The sequence below is a fragment of the Manis pentadactyla genome, chromosome 8, assembly GCF_030020395.1.
Source record: "Manis pentadactyla isolate mManPen7 chromosome 8, mManPen7.hap1, whole genome shotgun sequence".
Lineage (NCBI taxonomy): Eukaryota > Metazoa > Chordata > Mammalia > Pholidota > Manidae > Manis > Manis pentadactyla.
Genome location: NC_080026.1, coordinates 134,163,709 through 134,181,984, shown reverse-complemented (window position 1 = coordinate 134,181,984; position 18,276 = coordinate 134,163,709). Strand labels below are relative to the sequence as shown.

Below are 18,276 nucleotides of genomic sequence, written 5' to 3'. Positions count from 1 at the left end.
AATATTTAAAGTGTTGAGAGAAAAAAACCCACCAATCTAGAACTCCGTACCCTGTGATATTATCCTTCAAACCTAAAAGAGAAATAAATACTCTCAAACAAACAATAACAGGGCATTTCTTGCCAGTACACCTGCCTTGCAAGAAATGTTAAAAGAAGTTCTTTAGAGACAAGGGAAATAAAGAAATGAAGAACATCAAAGAAGGAATAAGTGAGAGTAAAATAAAAATACATTTTTCATATTTTTCCAAATAACAGTTTGTTCAACATAATAACAATTATTTGATTATGTATGTTTATGTCATATATATATGCTTATATACAAGTGAAATGAATGACAGCAATGACACAAGGGAAAGGAGGGAGGAATTGGAATTATTTTGTTGTTATATGGTACTCACACTACCCATGAAGTGCTATAGTGTTATATAAAAGTGGGCTGGGATTAGCTGTAAACAGATACTGCAAACTCCAGCACAACTGCTAAGATGGTTTATAAAAGTATAACTGATATGCTAAAAAAGGAGGGATAATTTAATCATTTGAAATTAAAGCCACAAAAGGCAGGGAAAGAGTGCAAGACAAAAAACAGGAACAAAGAACAAGGGCAAAAAATAGAAAACAGTAACAAATATTATAGATAGTAATCCAACTATCAATAATCACTTTTAATGTCAACAGTCCAAATGCATCAATTAAAAGATAGCAGAGACAATCAGAAATGAAGACCCACTATATGTTGTTTACAAGAAACCCACCAAATATAAAGACACATATAGATTAAAAATAAATGAAAGGATAAAAATATACCATACTCACAAAAACCAAAAGAAATCACACAAAGTAATTTCAGACAGAGAAGACTTCAAAGCAAGAAAAGTTCTCAGGGATAAAGAGGACATTATATAATGATAAAGGAGTCAGTTATCCAAGAAGGCATAACACTCCTTAATGTATATGCTCCTGACAACAGGGCATCAAAATATGGGAGGCAAAAACTGATAGAACTACAAAGAGAAATAGATGAATACACTATTATAGTTAGAGACTGCAACACCTCTCTACAATACATGAACAGATCCAGCAGGCAGAAAATTAGTAAAGACATAATTGAACTCAACACCATCAATCAACTGGATATAATGGACATCTGTTGACTACTTCAGCCAGCAACAAAAAAAAAAAAACATTCTTCCCAAGCTTAGATAGATCATTCACCAAGACCACATTCTGGGCTATAAAACACACCTTAACAAACTTACATAAATAGAAATCCTACAGTATCTGCTCTCAGACCACAATGGAATAGAAATCAGTTATAGAAAGATACATGGAGATTAAACAACATACTTCTAAATACCACATGGGCCAATGAAGAAATTGCAAAAGAAATTAAAAATATTTTTAACTAGATAGAAGTCAAAACACACTGATTAAAAATTGTGGTATGAATCAAAAACAGTGCTTAGAGGGGAATTTGTAGCATTGAATGTATATACTTAAATAAGATCTAAAATCAATTAGCTAAGCTTTCACCTGAGGAAACTAGAAAAGGAAGAGCAAATTAAATCCAATGTAAGCAGAAAAAAAGAAATGATAAAAACTAAAGCATAAATCAGTGAAAATTGAAAACAAAAGCTGATTATTTGAAAAGATCAATATAATCAAGAAGCTTCTAGTCAGGCTAACTAAGAAGATAGAGGCCACAAATTATTAATATCAGAAATATGGGACATCATTACAGCTCCCATAGACAATTCCTTGAAAGACACAAGTTTCCAAAACTTACACAAGAAGAAATAAAATCTGAATAGACCTATGTTTTTTAAAGACATTGAGTCAATAATTAATAACCTTCAAAACCAAGAAGTACCAGGCCCAGATGGGTTCTCTGGTGAATTTTATCAAATATTTAAGGAAGAAATTATACCAACCCTCTACATTCTCTTTCAGAAGATAGAAGCAGAGGGAATACTTTGTAACTCATTTTATGAGGCCAGCATCATCCTAATTACAAAACAAAACAAAAAAATAACAAGAAAACTACTGACTGATATCTGTCATGAACACAGATACAAAAATCCTCAAAAAACATCAGCAAATTGTGTATATATATATATATATGAAATAAATATAAAATATATTAAAAGAATTATATATCACAACCAAGTAGAATTTATCCCAGATATACAATGCTGGTCCAACATTCAAAAATCAATTAATGCAATCCATCACATCAACAGGCTAAAGAAGGAAAATCATGTGATCATATTAATAGATGCAGAAAACACATTTGACAAAATCCAAAACCCAATCATGCTTAAAACTCTCAGTGAACTAGAAATAGAGGGACACTTCCTAAACTTGATAAAGAATATTTACAAGAAAATCTTCAGCTAACATTCATACACAATGGTGAGAAACTCATAGATTTTCCACTGAGCTTAGCAACAAGGCAAGGATGTCCTTTTTCACCACTCTTTTTCAATATCATACTGGAAATCCTGGCTAATGCAATAAGAAAAGAAAATGAAATGAAATAAAAGGTATACTTATTGGGAATAAAATTAAATTGTTTGCTAGTGACATAGTTATCTATGTAGAAAGTAAAAAAAAAAACAAAAAATGCAAAAAGCTCCTGGAACTAATCAATTATAGCAAAAGCTGGAGATACAGGTGAATAAAAAGTCAATTGATTTCCTATGTATCAGCAAGAACAAGAGGAATTTGAAATTATAACACAATGCTATGTACATTAGCACCCCAAAAAGTGAAATTCTTAGGTATATACCTAATAAAAAATGTGCAAGATTTGTATGAAGAAAACTATAAAACTCTCAGGAGTAAAATCAAAGAAGTAAATAAATGGAGAGCTAGTCCCTGTTTACAAATAGAGAGACTCAATATTATCAAGATCTTGGTTCTTCCCAACTTTATATATAGGTTCAATGCAATCCCAGTCAAATCTCAGCAAGTTATTTTGTGACAATCAAAAAACTGGTTCCAAAGTTTACGTAGAGAAGGAAAAACCCAGAATAATCAACACAGTCCTGAAGAAGAAAAACAAAGTCAGAGGACTGACACTACCCTAACTCTAGACTTACTATACAGCTACAATAATCAATACAGTGTGGTATTCATGGAAGAAGTGACAAGAAAAATCAATGGAACAGAATAGAGAAAGAAATAGACCCACATAAGTATAGTCTACTGATCTCTGATCAAGGAACAAAGGTAATAAATGCACTGGAGAAAAGATAATCTTAACAAATGGTGTTGGCACAACTGGACATCCACATGCAAAAAAAAAATGTCGACACAGATTTTTACACCTTCCACGAAAAAACTAACTCAAAATGGATCACAGACCTAAAGTACTATGCAGAACTATAAAACTCCAAGAAGATAACGAGAAAGTCTAGATGACTTGGGTTTGACAATGACTTCTCAGATGGGACATCAGAGGCACCATCTATGAAAGAAAGAATTGGTAAACTGGGCTTCATCAAAATGTAAGTTTCTCCCCTGTGAAAGACACTGTCAAAAGAATGAAAAGACAAGCCACAGACTAGGAGAAAATATTTGCAAAGACACATGTGATAAAGAACTGTTACCCAAAATATACAGAGAAACTCTTAAAACTAAACAATGAGAAAACAAACAACTCAATTAAAAAATGGGCCAAAAACCTTAACGGACACCTCACCAAAGAAGATAAACAGATAGCAAATGAGCATATGAAAAGATGCTCCACATCATATGTCACCATGGAAATGCAAATTAAAACAGCAATGAGATACCACCATACACCTGTTAGAATGGCCAAAATCCAAACACTGACAACACCAAATGCTGGTGAGGATATAGAGCAACAGGAACTTTCATTCATTGCTGATAGGAATGCAAAACTTTCCAGCCACTTTGAAAGACAGTTTGGTTGCTTAAGAAACTGAATATAATTTCACCATACTATCCAGCAATAGCTCCTCTTGATATTTCCCCAAAGGAGATGAAAACTTATATCCACACAAAAGCCTGCACGTGGATACTTACGGAAGCTTTATTCATAAAACAGGGACTATAAAGCATCCACTGGGATAATGCCTAATTGTGATCCACAACTAGCAGTTACTGTTAGCAGCAGCACCCTGTGCTAGCCCAGGAGGAACCGGCTGCTGACCAGCCCATATAGGGCCGCCACCTAAAGGGTCACATCTGTGCCCAAAACCTGGGGGAGGAGGGGCATGAACAAAGGGCTCCACGTGGAAGCCTGGATGGTCTGGCCAGGGACAGCTGAGTTCAGGAGCCAGAGAAGAGGGAGGGCCCGGGGCAAGGTGGGGCCACAGTGGGCACTGTGGGAGGCCCACCAGCTGCAGATCCCCTGTCTGTGACCTGCCTCTAGAGGCTGCCGCCGTGACCTCCTGCGCTGACCCCGAGGCCCTACCTTGCCCCATTCAGACAGCGCAGCCTCAAAGCCAGCCTCGGACGTGGTGCCGAGGGCCCGAGTCTGTAGGCCAACTCTGTCCTGAGCCCCCTTTGTTGTTCAGAAAGGTCAAGGCCAAGGCCAAGGTCATATTCAAGTCAGTGCATAAACCAAGATCCACCCTGGCTGGACTCCAGAGTGAATACTGATGACACAGCGCGCAGTGCAAGCTCCCCGGTGCATAGCAATGCCTCTGGGTGGTGAGGCACGAGCCTGTGCTGGCACACAGAGGGTCCCACCAAAGCCTGGCAGACCAAGGCAGGATGATCTGCTCCAGAATGCAAGGGCCCAGCAGACAAGCAGAAGGGGGCCCGCTGGCCTAGGAGGGTGTCCCCCAGGCCCCTCCCTTCTCACCCAAGCTTCAGGAACCGGGCTCCTGTTTGGGTTTTGGGCACCCAAACGCCAAGACCCAGTGGCCCATGAGGCAGAAGGTGCTGATCAAAATTGCCATCCCATCTCCTTCGTCTGATTGTGAATCTTCTCTGAGGAAAGGCTGAGGGAGCTGACGGGAACCGTCAATCATTTCTGCAGGAAGGGGAGAAGCCTCCCTTGGAAATTAAGGGACGGCTGTTGACAGGCCAGACCATCAGCACGCCAGCTGCCTAATGAAGCAATAAAGGCCTTTGTTCTCCCCACTTCTCGCTGCCCTGCTCTTACATGTACAATTATTACAAAAATCAAAGAGAGGAATGTTGCCTTGAGATATGATTTCCATATTGGTATGGATTTTATTATACAAGCTGTACAATACGCTCCATTATCATTTTGATTATACGCGCCTTTCATTTGCACTATTGGACCATTATCTGCAGTACATTCATTACATTATAAGAAACTGGAACTCTATCCTTCAGATGAATTGTAAAAAAGGATTTCTATTTTTGCAGATTGATATTTCAGGAGAGAACATTAAACAGCAAACATTATTTGTAAAGTTTGGGTTTTTTTTTTAACATAAACTCTTAAAAGAAGGAAATAACCCTGATATTTCTAACAGACAGAAGAGCCCCAGGCTAGATGCAATAAATGATTGCAATTTAGAATGTATGTACTATTAAGGAGTCGTGATTAAATTGTAAGTTCCTTGAGAGAAAGAAAGTCAAACAGATGAAGCTGGAGGTTCGGCCTAGTGGTTGGGGAGAGCAGATCTTGTACTTGGAGAACAGAAAGACTCAGTTTTAACCCTGGCCTCCAGATCCGGAGGCTGGATTCACAGAGAGCAAGGGAAGTTTCGGGGTGGAGCAGGGCGACGGTTATGCGTGCCACGGGATGGGATGCTTGGGGTGGCCAAGTTCATTCCTCCAGATAGAGACCCCCAGAGGAGGGGTCTTCTGGTTGTGACTTGGAAGGGCCAGTTGAGACCTTTTGGAGGGACTCACGACCCCCATAGGCCTCCCAAGTATCAGAGGCCAGGATCTCAGCCAGAGAGGCACCCACAGGAGCAGTGGGAAAGCAAAGGAAGAGCTGAAGAGAGAGCAGGGGGAGAGAGCAGACTGGTCCATGCTGGGCACTTGCTCTCTGTGCCGCTCCCAGCCTCCCATCACCAGGAGTGAAGCAGAGCTCGGCCTGCTGCTTCCTGCTGCTGGGACTCCACAGGCTGTGGTCCAGGCAGACCCAGGTGCAAAGTTGGCTCTGCCAAAGTCTAGGAGCTGTGTGTCCTTGAGAAAAATCCTTTACCTCTCTGACTCGATTTCCACATTGAAAAAACGTAGTTATATCTCATCTAAGTTGGTCACAAGTTCAAGGTGACCCAATAAGCTATGGGAGGGAAAACTCCTTGAGAAGGATAATGCTGTTTATATTATATTAATAATAATAACATAATAATTTACCCTCTATTACAAATACAATTACTTTTCCCAAGTCAACCTTTCTCCACTTAAGTGTCCCTCCATCATTCGGGGCCACCTCTGCGGTGGGGCCGTTTCTGATCTCCCAGCCAGAAGGGCCCGGTCCTCCTCTACCCCAACACGGGGCACCTTCTTTCTCTTGAACAACTTTTCCCTTCTGCCCTCACATTAGATCAGAATTTTCAGACTTCGGGTCACAGTCCATTAGTAATGGGTTGTGAAATCAATTTCAAGATTGCAACCAGCCATTTTTCTTTTTCAATAAAACAGTCAACAATAGAAAATATCAGAGTACATAATGCAAAGTAAAAGTGAATATTGTTTCATGACTTTCTGCTCCAGACCATACAGGAATGTGCTCTTGGTCACATGTAACCTGCATTTCTTCTGATGGATCACTGATGAAGCACTTGAAAGCCACTCCATCCGAGTCCGCGTCCCTGAGGGCAAAGCTTTATATCCAGCTCTGTGGCTCAGAGACCAGCCGCTAGCTCAGTGAGTCCAACACAAGTTTGTTGAATGAATCTTCATTATTATAGTTACTGTATTACTGCGTGATTTACAAGTTGGACCTGTTTGGGGCCAGGAAAAGTGTGCAATTACTGTCTCAGCTGATGGGAAGATCCAGGTCGTTATTATCTGTTCCTGCAGAAGCAATTAGAACTCTTTAGAAACAGTTCTTCCACGTGCAACAGGAATCACCCAAATACGCCCGCCTCATTAGCTGCAAGCCTGGGAGGATTAAATATCCTCCTCTTCCTTCCCTCCCTGCAGCCCACCTGGCTGTGCATGGGGCTGACTCAGTCTTTAGAAGATCCTTTTATACACTGTTATATTGATTTTTAAAACATTTTTAGTGGACACAATGAAAAGCTCGCCCAGGGAACCTCCTTCAACTTGGAGTTGAAAATCCATTTCTTAACCCCTTCCTGTCTAGGACCTACCTTGCCACAGAGTGACTCGGGGCTGCAGCGGAACCAGACTTTACTCATGTGCTTCTCTAACCCTTTTAGGATAAATCTATTGATTTTTGAATAAACATTTTCATCTTCCCATTCTCTCCAGCTTCCTAATTGCTCGATGGGGTGCCTCCTGGGTGTGTTGCATGTTGATCTTTACCTTATTAAAAAAAAATGGATGTTATTTTTAGAGTTCATAGCTCTTTATTTATGTGAACCTATGTCTCAAGTCCAAGTTCATCAATTACTTTAATTCCCACTAAATGTGGAGCTGGATTTCAAGTGGTGCTGGAAGGTCAATGCACCCTTTTAGCTTCAGTTTAAATCTCGATGAGGATCGGAGACAAGGGCTCCTAGCCTTTCTCTGCTTTCACCCTTCACCAGGCCAGGGCCCCAGCCAGCAAGGCTTCCTAAACCCTCGGGGAGGACAGGGCCTACTCGGGGCTGCCGGGGAGAAGGCAGCCCAAAGAACCCCTTTACCTGTGGGACTCCTTGTGCAGCTTCAGCCTCTGCCCTGCTGCTCAGGACAGGGGGCAGCCTGCAGAAAGCATCCGCAACCCTCTGGCCTTCGTGGGGTGCTCGGCCGGCATCGCACGGCACGTTCAGGGGTGCACAGCACCTGCCCATGACTAGCCCCCCTCACCACACCCGCCTGGGCTCCCCAGAGCCCACCTGACAACCTTCTCTGCACCTCCACCCACCAGGCTTGGTGACCCAGACACCTTAGCAGAGATGGGGAGGTCACAGCAGCATGAGGAGGTCAAAGCTGGAAGCCCCCAAATATCCAGGTAGTGAGTGCCCACCACGTGCCAGGCTGCAGTCCAGGTGAGGGGCACAGCTGCTGCCTGGAGGGGGAGACTGTTCTGGGAGCCCCGGGAGCAGCACCAGCACTGCAGTGCAGATAAACCCAGGGCGCCAGCATGGGGGCGGGGAGGCTTCTGGACATGGCAACCCTGGGCTGAGGGTTGAAGGAGAGAGCGGGACAGGTCGGGGCAGGGAGATCAAAGGCCTTTTAGATGCTGCCAGGGGCTAAGGACTCAGATAGGGAAGTGCCAAGACTGAGGAGTTGGGGTCCTGGGGGGGGGGGGCTCAGCAGAGATGGGGTTTCGGAGCTGGGCTTGTCCACACAGAGGAGGCCCCCAAGAGATGCACCCCAAGAGGCAGGAGGAGGACTTCAGGCAGAGGCTCGAGGGGCCCCAACTGTACAGGGCGGCCCCAGGAGGGGGGCCTGGGAGGGAGCAGGCAGGCAGCCAGGAGGAGGGACACGGAGGGGGCAGGCCTGACAAGGGCCAGACAGGCCAAGGGAGGGGAGGCCGGGGAGCACCCCCGGGTCCGGCCGTGAAGGGGCAGGCGCGACCTGGGCCGGAGCCGTGTACGGAGAGCAGACGCTGGACGGCGGGTGGGGGGCCGGGGAGGGCCCAGGAAGGAGGGCGCGCAGGTGGCCAGTGGAGACGCCCCCGGGAGCTTGTCTGGGGCAGCAGGGGGGTGGGCAGCACATGCTGGGCAGAAGGCCTCTTACCAGGAGGAAACGTGGCTGGGAGCGAGGAGCAGCCCGGAGAGAGAAGAGAGGGGAGTTCAGACACGGAGGGACACCCGGAGGACAGGAGGGCAGACGGGACGCGAATGCACATGGGCACTTCCCAGGCTGCGGCCCTCGGGCCCCGGAGGCGTCATCAGGGGCACAGCTGTGGGCCAAGAGGAGGCAGCACAGGGTCACAGAAGCCAAACAGGTTCTTTGGAGCACAACTGCTCAGGACCCAGCCCAGGCCATCTTGGGGCCAGTCACACTCAAAGGAAACGGGGATCTGACATCAGCGGGCAGCGAAGGGTGGGGAGGAAGGAAGGGTGTCGCTGGGAGACTGGGCGCTCTGTCTGTCACTAGGTCGTCAGCAGACTTTTTCTGTGAAGAACCAGAGAGTAGATACTTTAGGCTTTATGGACAGAGAGATAAAATCAAGGATGTCATATAGGGACATATATTACAAGAGAAGAACAAATATATCACAAATATTTTTATTGATGAATTCTTAGTATATTTTTGGTCACAAATATTTCTCAGCTCACACAAAAATGGGCAGCAGGCCCCTGGTCTGAAGTGTGGACAGTTCAAGATGTGAGTGAGTCCTGGCCCCCTGAGGGGGGAAGACGTGATGAAGTTGCGATCCAGCAGGTGGAGGTGGCCCGAGGAGGTGTCCAGGGAAGCGACACGCAAGCAGAGGTTCAAGGTCAATGAGGACAGTGTGTGGCCAAGGGGTGGCTAGGGAGACGGGACAGTTTGCATCCAGGGGCAGAATGACCCGGGGGGTACAGCTGGAAGGGACAGGCCCCACAGGGCGGGATGCGGGACCAGTAGTCCGAGGCACCCCCACCCTATCTGAGCAGGGAAGGGGCCTGCTCAGACAAACATCGGGAAAGATCTCGGGCTCCACAGGAGAGAAGGAGCTGAGGGGTTCAGGCTGGAGTGCAGGGAGACCACGGTGCCAGCCGGGTGAGGGGTGAGAGCCTCCACTGAGGCCAGCCCCAGGGCTGCAGCGGGGGCCTGGGCAGATGGCAGGGGGCAGCCACTGAAACTCATCAGAGAACTGGCCCAGAAAGACCTGGCCAGGGGTCTTCAGCAGAGGTGACCAGTAATCCCTCAGGAAAGGCGGACAGAGTGCAGAGGAATAGGGTCCAGTCACCCAGAGCCACCCTCAGAGAACGAAGGAAAGTGGAGTCACAGGAAGAGAAGTTGGCCAGAGGAAGCAGCCGCCAGCAGGACAGGGCGCCAGGCCCCCACACACAGGCCAGGCGTCCCCGTGCCCAGCACCAGGGGCAGCCGGGAGGGAGGTCAGAGCCGTCTCAGGGGAAGCTGAGGACGCAGAACCAGGACAGGAGGACAGACAACTCTTCCCAAAAACTTTCCTGTGAAAGGGAAGAAAGATTTGGGGCCAGCATCTAAGGACAGGTGCGGAAGCCGGTGAGAGGCCAGGAGAGAAAGGAGGTGAAGAGTGACTGTACTGATAGGAGCCCCTCCCCTGGTGCCCAGGGGCGCCGAATACCCCACAGCTCGCACGACTCAGGGTCGCTGTCAGGAAGCTAAAGAACCAAGTCCCATGAAAAGCCTTGTTTCTCCTAAGTACTGTGCCCACTCCTTGTATTTCTTTTTTGAAACTGAGTGAATTTGACATCTAAACAGCCCCTCTTTTTGCTTTGTCCCCCAGGAAGCTCAGAGCTTAATCTGCAGGCCAAATCTAATAAGTGTACGGGAGAATGGGACTTGCAGATCAGAATTATTTTCTCCCCTGGTCATATCAACTCCTCTGTCTATATCTTCTGCTGTCCCCAATTCTGTTTTTTATTTTTAAGCTTGTGTCTGTATTCCATTGTTTCCTTCTAGTAGGCTGCTTCGGATGTTTTGCGGAATGACGCCTTGTACCTATGAGTGACTGTTTCCAGCAGGATCCTTCCCCAGAAACCTTGGCCACCTTGGACCTCTCGGAGGGCACCCCAAGGGGCACTGGGGAGGGAGCTGTCTGTTCTCTGCTTGCGTCCCCATGACCCTCACAGCTCTCTGAGCAGAGCTGCTGCTCCTCAATTACTGCTTACACATTGCTGAGCCAAAGGAGAAAAAGCCAGTGTGATTTCTAACTAATCTTGAATAAGTCAGATATAGGGGTTTTTTTCCCCACCTCTGGGAAGATTGTCAAATGAAACAATGTGGCTTTGAGCTTCTGACAGATGCTAATGAATTGTTGTTTACATTTTTGATTTACTGCCTAAACAAAGATAAGACATGCTCTTGAAAACACATTGAATGCACAATCCAAACACATCCATTAAATCTGTCACAATAAACATGACAGCTTTCTTCTAACCTAACAACTGGCATGCCTCATTTGCATATTAATGAGAAAACCGGGATCAGCCTGCACAAATTACTTATATCTCATGAAGGGGCTGCTCCTGATGACAGCGAAGCACTTGGGGGTGTAAATACACCAAGTTAATACCTTTGCTGTTTTGATGCCTTTTCTACCTCTTTGCTTGGGCAGCCCTGGAGTCCTCGGTAAGTCACCTCTGCCCCCTGTGTGGGTCCAGGGATCCACAATGAGCGTCAGTGTGGGCTCAGAAAGAGCCGGTCCACATCTAAAACTGTCGGCACTCCAGGGATACTTACTGAGCATTTACTATGAGCCGGTCAGCACTTTCCAACTGAGGTGTTGCTTGATCATCAATTGCATCAGAATGAACCAGAAGGAAAATATTAGATGTTTATTGAGTACCAACTAGAACTTCCACGTGCATCAACACATGGAAACCTCACAGGAAGCCTTTGAACAAGGTTGACAAAAGCAAAGGTTACATACCCTCCCTCGCCTGTGGCAGACATGACTAATCAATTCCAGCATTCCTTCCAGCAGAGCCTGAAATCAAACTCACAGTCCTTCCCAAGACTCCAGGAGGCTCTTGCCATCCACAAGGATCCACAAAGCAATGAAACCCACCGGTATGGGCCTTAGGATAGGTGTGATTGTTGCCATTAGAGAAATGAGAGATCAGCTCAGAAAGGTAGGGGGCCTGCCCAAGCCACCAAGTTAGTAAGAGGAGAAGTCAAGATTCAAGCCTGGATCCTCCAGCACCTGGCCCCGTTCTCTCTTCACTGGTCTTCCATGGCTTCCAAGAGCCCCTCGTGCTCCCCCTCTCCGCTGGCTCCTCCTGCTCTTGGGTAGGATTAAGTGGGTTATGATACAAAGTATCAGTAACAAGATAACTAAGATTTAAGTGGCCAGGGAAGATGATGTTTCCAGGGAAGGAAGTCCAGGCTCTAACACGACACTCTAGGAATCTCTTTGGGGTCACCACTTCTGAATGTCTGCAGGAAGTCCTGCCCTCCCTGTATTTCTCAGACAGACTTGGGTTTGCAACCTTACTCCAGGAGACCTTGGGCTATTTACTTCGTTTCTCTGAGCCTCACCTATAAAGGGAAATGACAGTTTTCACCTCCTCCCACTGTTGGGAGCCTAGCAGAGATCTTGCTCTAAATAAGAGCCTGGCACATAGTAAGTGCTCAATAAATAGTGGCTTAAAAATGCCAAAACAACAACAGATCCCAGGTTACAAGGGGCTATATGGGACTGGGCATTGTTTTTCCAGGTTATTCCACCCTGGAATAATTTCACAAGAGGGGAAAAAAAAGTTCTATTCCAACTGAATTACGGTGCAGATAGAAGCATGTCTGGTGCTATTCCTGTTTCCCTTCATTAATTTCTTCAGCTACCACTCCTTGCGATCTATGTGCCAGACTCTGTTCGGGGTGTCACACATGGTGGTAGGGAGCTCCTAGGATGGACTGCGATGTCCCTCATCTCCTGGTTCTCACGCCCTTGTGCAAAAAATACCCTTCCCTTGAGTGTGAGCTGAACTTGAAAACCTGGTTTCTAACAAACCGAATATGGCAGGGGAGAGGAAATGTCACGTCTTGAGATTAGGTTGCAAAAAAGACTGTGGCTTTCCTCTTGGGCTCTCCTTTTCTTGCTCTCAGATTGTTCACTCTAGGGGAACAGCTCCCGTGTCACGGGGTAGCCCTATGGAGAAGCCCACCTAGTGAGGAAACAGAGGCAGCCCCAGCCAATGGCCAAAAAGGATTTGGTGCCTTCATTCCATCCGCTCCTACCAACAACTACCTAAGGGAGTGACACTGCATTCAAGCTGAGGGCTCCCCTCATTTGAGTCTTCAGATGGATCCGCAGCCCTAGCTTACAGCTCAGCTGCAGCCTTGTTGAAGCAGAGGCACCAAGCTCAGCCACACCAGAAACTGTGAGATAATAAATGTCTTTTGTCCTCAGTTGCTAAAGTGGGGGGCAATTTATTATGCAGTGATAAATAATACATATTAAATGAAACTGTATGAAATTGCTGTTCATTAAGTTTAAAAAATTTGTTAAATATCAGCAAATTCCTGTGGGTTCAAACTACTTTATCCAATTCATTACATATTAACATCTTGCAAGCTATGCACATACTATTAACCTCACTCCAAAAATCTGGAATTGGGCTCTGAGCAGGTCAGTGATTTCCTGAAGGTTATAGTCTGTATGGGCTGCAGCCAGGACCCAAACCCAGGATCAAGGCCCATCTTCCTAACTGCATCCCCATTGGACACACACAGCATCCTCCCCCATGCCAGGAATTGTTGTAGGAACCGGGTGACAGGTGAATGGGGCACATCATTGCTGTTAAGAAAACAGCTCCCCAACGGGCTTTAAACAAAGAGAAAGCCAGAACCGCTGGAGCAGAGTCGATTCGGGGACCTGTGCAATGCCCCTGCTGACTGGAGGGTAGACAGGAAACTCACAGACGTCTCGTGGTAATTATCTCCAGAAGATCAGACCTGTGACATTTCTGCAAGACCGATTCTGCCTCGATTCCTTCCGTCTATTAGTCACTATCTCACAATTACTTTGCCTTTTCTAATCAGCAAGCAGGCTTTTGAAGCCCTTTCTTGAACACATTTATCATCTCTAATACCATGCGGATAGAATCAATTTTATTTACCCTTGCTGAGCCTACAGGATCTCATTTGTAATTAGAGAAGAGCGTGCTAGGGGAAGGATTTGTTTTTACTAAATTAGGTCAAACGTTCTCACCCTTGGAGCGTCTGGCATGTTCATAACCTGCCCTCAATCACCGGCTGTGGGCTGCTCAGGCTGCTCGTGATCTTCCTTCCCTAGATCAATATCCCTCCTTATTTTTCCCATCTGAGTGGCTTCGGGAATTGTCTTCCCTGCCCCGAGCCAGTCCCAGCGATCCACTGATGGAGTGAGATTGTTCCCAGCCCACTAGGGCTGAATCTGACATTGATCTTGCCTAACCCTAGTAGAAGATCTGACAGCAAGGAGGGAGTCAGGAGCCAGTGGCAAAGGGAGACTCGGTGGCCCCCTGGAAAGTGACAGACCGATGGAGGCAACACTGCACTGCAGTGTCGGGACAGTCACTTTCCTGGGAACCAGGAGAGCTCTTCTAATCACAGGTGGGTCCTGTGGGTGCCAGATTGTCATGAACCTTCCTCTTCTCCTTGAAGGGAGGCCCTGTTCTCTTAGACTCATGGACATCGCGGGGGTGGGCTGGACCACAGCATGACCCAGTCAGTGTTCTGACTGCCCCCTTTCTAACCTTTTAACATCACCGTACAGACTAGACAGCAGCGCTTGGGAACCACATCTCTTATGGGCTCTTTATTTGGGTCCAGAAGAGGAAAATCGGGAAACAAGCCCTCAGACATCATGACAGAGGAGGATCCGGCAGCATCTTTTGCCCCCCTTTTTCACATTACAGTCACCCCTCCTTGACAGCCTATCTCCATGTAGGAGTCTCATAAAAATTAAGATATTCTAGATAGTCTTAGGAAAATGAAATATTGAAGGATGGCTCCCTGAGCTGATAATGGTAGTGAGTTTGAAAAATAGACCTGAGTGCCATGTTTAAAAGCCTAAAGTCATAAAAGGTATTATGAATGGATGGATTGGGAACCTCTACAAGCAGACTTCATTGATGTCACCGTAAACGATGAATGCTGTCACTCTTTTTTATATATAACAAGAAGATATGCTGCTGCATCCAGATCTCATTGTAGAAACTGTCAGACTCACTGAAATGGCATTGCATAAGCTATTTATGACGATATTCGGGAAAATACAAGGTTAAGAGATCTTTATCTGCTGCCTATGGAAATGCGCTTCCACACTGAGGCTGGTACATGAAATAACCTTCCAGATAACCCGTGACATTGGGGGAACAGGAAAGTGAGATTAACCATCGGAGACAGATCTGCATCCGGCTATGTCCCTGCTTGCTCTAGATGCCTTGGCCTCATGGACACACATTTAGCTTTCTCCAGGCATCACCCACTTGGAATTTCACAGCACTACTTAGTGTGGCAGATTCACATGATCCAACATGCTCACTCTTCCAGAAAGCAGAGGAGTTTCTGGAAACAGCTGCCCAGTGGGGAACCACATTTCCTTGCCTCAGGAGTGGCCATGGGACTGGTGTACACCAATGACATGCGAGTGGAATAATGAAAAGGATTACTTTCAGACCACAGTTTTTTTTAAACAGCTGTGCGTCCTCCACAATCTCCCTCCCCTTCTGATGCCCGGAGGCAGAGGATTCCCAGGCTCTCAAGGAGGGTGGGATCACAATCCCAGAGAACCCTGAGTTCCTGCATCACCCCACAGCCCACCAACCTAATACCACCCACATACAGAAATAAGAAGTGAACTTCTACTTCACTGTTAAGCCCAATGGAACTTAGAGGCTTGTTTGTTATAGCAGCTAGTGTTACTAATATAATGTTGTACCTTTCTAAGGATCTTATTCATTCAGTTACCCACTTATTCACTCAATGAACAGGAGGAAATATGGCATATAACCTCCAATGGGCGAGTTAAGACCTGCTTCTGCCACTGACCAGTTTTGTGACTTGAGATAGCTTGGGAAAACTGCTTACTTTCTCTCAGCCTCCGTATTCTTTTTTGTAAAATGAAGATTTTTTAAAATCCTGACACTTATTCAAAATAGCCAAAACTTGAAAGCAACTCAAGTGTCCATCAAAAAATGAACAGAAAAACAAAATGTGGTATAGGGTCAGAAATGGAATAGTATGCAGCTGTGAAAAGGAAGGACATCTAACACAGGCTTAACCATGGATGAACCTTGAGAATATCATGTTAAGTGCAAAAAGTCAGACACAAAAGACAAACACTGTATGATTCCACCTATGTGAGGTTCCTAGAATAGTCCAATTCTTAAAGCAGAAAGTAGAATGGTAGTTGCTGGGGGCTGGGGAAGGAATATGGGGAGTTTTCATTTAATTTCTGTTTAGTAAGATGAAGAGTTCTGGAGATGGATGGTGGCGATGGTTTCACAACAGTGTGAATGTGCTTCATGCCACTGAATCGTACACTGAATTGAAAAGAGCTGAAATGGTAAATGTTATGTCTATTTTACCACAATGTTTTTTAATCTTGACCTTACGGTGTTAATATGGATATGGAATCAAATAATATATTTAAAGTGCTCAGCACAGAGCAGGGCAACATAACTAAACTCTTAATAAGTGATGACTATTGTATGCATTAAGTGCCTACTACATGTCTGGCACTCTGCTAAGTTCTGGGGAGAAAACAGTGAACAAGAAAGAGATTATCTCCCCACCTCCACAGCGTTGGGACGGGGAGGGCCAGGTCAGTAAGCAGACCACAGGCAGGTGGCCCGCTCTGGAAGAAGCAGATGCTGGGTAGGGCCTGGGAAGCCCACCAGAGGGTACCTCACTCAGCCTTGGGGCTGGGAAACGGCTTTCGGCAGAGACCTCTCTGCAAGGGTCCACCTGGGGGCGTGCTGGGGACCGGCAAGCAGCTCGCTCAAGGGCCTCTAGTGTGGTCTCAAACGTGCGTCTGTCGTCCACCGAGGCAGAGGATCCAGGCAACCTCTCACCCCATATCCCCAGCCCTGGCCCAGCACTGTGAAAACAGTAGGTGCTCCAAGTTTCTCTCTTTCCGTTTACTTCTCTGTCGGCCTCCTAGAGTCATCAAGCTTGTGGCATTCCTTAAAAGCAAGATTTTGATTTTCAAGTTCGAGCTCTGGAAAAGCCAGATACATATATAGATATACAAAGACACATGGTATCCATTGCAAAGAACCCTCCTAATTCAGAACCCAGAATCTCCTGGGAACACAGAGAAGTGTCACCACCGAATGGCCTGTTATTTCCCCAGCCTGTTGTGGGCTCAGAGGGTGGGAGGAACGTGGGAGTTCAGAGGAGGGTGTCCAGCCCAGGCTGGGCCAGCGAAGGCAGGTTCCTAGCAGATGAGCTAGGCCCCTGGGGTCCTGCACCCTCACTTCCCCAGTGATCCCACCCACCCTGCCCTCAGCCCACACGGAGCTGACTGCACTGGGTGCCGGAGTTGGTGTGTGATCCAGGCCTGGGCAGAAAAGCAGGGAGACGGTTCCAGAAGCCTTGTCAGGCCTGTTGGGATGTGGGGAGCCTCCTCCGCAGGGGGGCGCTGTCCTCACAGGAATGCAAGCTGCCTGGAGCTGCTGGCAGCCCACTGTCCCCCTTAACCCCACCAGCCATGCCTGCAAGAAGCAAAACGCCTCCACTTTGGGTTACTGAGCCAGTGAACTCTCCCTTTTGACTGTCTAAATCTGTAGTTTCCATAATTTGTCTCAATATTTGTCTTTCTCCCAATCCTATTTCTTCACCACACGGGGCTACTGGAGGGCAGAAAGAAGGGGGGCGGGACATGAAATTAGAAAACATCACAATGATTGTTAAGCAGTCATTCACATTTGTAGGGTCACCAGCCATCCGGGGTCTCCTAGGACTGAGGGATCCAGGGCTAAAGCCAGCACAGGCTAAGGCAAACTGGGCCTGCTGGTCACCTTGGATTCCCTGCATCTCGCCCTCTCCCCAGCTCCCAGCTGTGGCTGCCTGCATACTCCAGGTCAGAGACAGTGGGAACCCAAGAAGGTCCTGGGCGCAGAGAGCAAGCACTCCATCCAGGCCCTCGAAGGCAGAGCCAGTCACGGGCTGCTGGCGGCTCTCAGTCCGTGGCCAGGTCTGCGCCCCCTCCCCACCAGGGGCCCACAGCTGGCAAGGCTCCAGAACTCTGCAAGACCAGAGCCTCCTGGGTGTGTGCTGGGTGTGGCTGCACCTTCAGTAGAGTCACTCAGAAAGAATGCAGAACCAGAAACATTCCCATCCGCAGATGGGGCTCCAGAAAGGACCACTCCCTGCAGGTTAAGGCTCACCACTGGCATTTGCACAACAAATAAGTGTTTCTCTTTTTCCTGGTGATGCACTATTTGTAAGATGATGCACTATTTGCAAGATAATATTGAAAGAGAAAGGGTGTGGGCAAGAAGTTTCTAGAAAACAAGGTTCCGTCCAGCTTCATTGAGTCCTGCTGGCATCTTCCAATGAGTCAGGAAAAGCTAATTTCACG

The 18,276-nt window shown here is 46.6% G+C and overlaps 1 long non-coding RNA gene across 1 annotated transcript; it reads right to left on the bottom strand.

Moving 5' to 3' along the window:
• Positions 1–5,183: 5,183 nt before the first annotated feature.
• Positions 5,184–9,054, bottom strand: LOC118919271 (uncharacterized). The gene is made up of 3 exons (XR_005027435.2): positions 8,811–9,054; positions 7,277–7,451; positions 5,184–6,977 (listed from the first exon to the last, which is right to left on the bottom strand). It is a non-coding gene; the product is annotated as an uncharacterized LOC118919271 (long non-coding RNA).
• Positions 9,055–18,276: the final 9,222 nt, after the last annotated feature.